Below are 1,551 nucleotides of genomic sequence, written 5' to 3'. Positions count from 1 at the left end.
CATAAACTGAGTTGATTCACTAGATATAGCGCATTGCTCCGTCGCATGCGAACCTGCACAAATCTCACAAACTCTGGTTATCTGAATAATAACATAGTTAGCCATAGATACGATCTTCATAGACAACTCCCTCAGTTGGGCAGTGATAGCCGTAGCTGTATCCACTTTAAGAACTCCTGCTACCTTACCCTGTGGGAATCTCTGGGTTGGATACAGATATTCATTAGCAGCCATCAGTTCAATTAGATCATAAGCTTTTTCATATCTCTTTTCCCATAATGCTCCACCTGATGCTGCGTCGAGCATGGGTCTTGACTGTGCTCCCAACCCGTTATAGAAATAATTGATGATCATCCAATCAGGCATTCCATTATGAGGACACTCCCTAAGCATCTCCTTGTAGCACTCCCAAGCTTCACATAGAGATTCTCCCGATTGATGTGCAAATTGAGTAAGCGCATTTCTGATTGCAGCTGTCTTCTCCATAGGGAAGAATTTAGTAAGAAACTTCTGAGCAAGAATCTCCCAGATGGTGATAGAACCTGCTGGTAGAGAATGTAAGCAGCACTTAGCCTTATCCCTCAGAGAGAATAGGAAAAGCCTCAGCTTTATAGCATCTTCAGAAACACCATAGAACCCGAAGATGTCGTAGATCTCTATGAAATCCCTAATGTGCGTATTGGGATCTTCCGTTGGAGCACCCTAAACTGAACTGAATTATGTACCATCTGAATTATGCCAGGCTTGATCTCAAAGGTATTAGCTTTAATAGCTGGCCTGACAATGCTAGACTAAATGTCATTGATCTTGGGTTGAGAAAAATCCGTCAAGGCTTTCATTCATGCTGCTGGATCTCCCATTTTAATGAGTACCTGAAACACCACAAGTAAACTGTGAAAGTAATAGAGTCCGAGTTAGTGAACTTTAACGACCACTGATGACAAGCACATAAACTAAAAATTAACACCGAGTCCCTAACAGCGGCGCCAAAAACTTGTTAGGGCGAAAACACGAGCTAAATTACATGCAAGTATATGCGTTCGCAAGTAGTATAAGATATAAATCATATTCGTTCCCACAGAGACTGGTTTAGGTTAAGTTCAATTTATGCACCTATGCAACAATGTATGGTTATCGTTCAATGCTAAGACAAATAACAAATTGGGTTTTGATTAAACTAAGAATTAAACTGACAATTATAACTAAGAGAACAAGAATGGTTGAATTAATATATATGATAAACATGGGATCCTAACTTTATCAAATACTTTATTCAATAGCCTTTTTGTTCTTAACCTTAGCATATAATGGTGATGACACTAATCAGATAACACGAAACTAGTAAATGCCAACTTTCATTGTACAAATATCCTACTACTAAGCATTCATAAAAGAGATAGAAGTTGAATAAACACCAATTATGCTTAGTCCTTATATGTCTATAAGAATTGAAAATATAACGGTTTAATGCGCAAGTTATCTATCGCGATTACATAGGGCAAGTAAGATGTTTAAAATTACCTATGAATCATGCATAACAATGACACATGA

General features: G+C 38.1%; 1 non-coding gene across 1 annotated transcript; it reads left to right on the top strand.

The window, feature by feature from the left end:
* Positions 1-364: 364 nt before the first annotated feature.
* On the top strand, positions 365-471 carry LOC141710214 (small nucleolar RNA R71). Its single transcript, XR_012570746.1, has one exon. It is a non-coding gene; the product is annotated as a small nucleolar RNA R71 (small nucleolar RNA).
* The last annotated feature ends 1,080 nt before the right edge of the window (positions 472-1,551 follow it).

The sequence above is a fragment of the Apium graveolens genome, chromosome 2 (genome assembly GCF_009905375.1).
Source record: "Apium graveolens cultivar Ventura chromosome 2, ASM990537v1, whole genome shotgun sequence".
Classification (NCBI taxonomy): domain Eukaryota; kingdom Viridiplantae; phylum Streptophyta; class Magnoliopsida; order Apiales; family Apiaceae; genus Apium; species Apium graveolens.
Note: the sequence above shows the minus strand (reverse complement) of the source record. Positions and strands in the feature narration are given on the sequence as shown.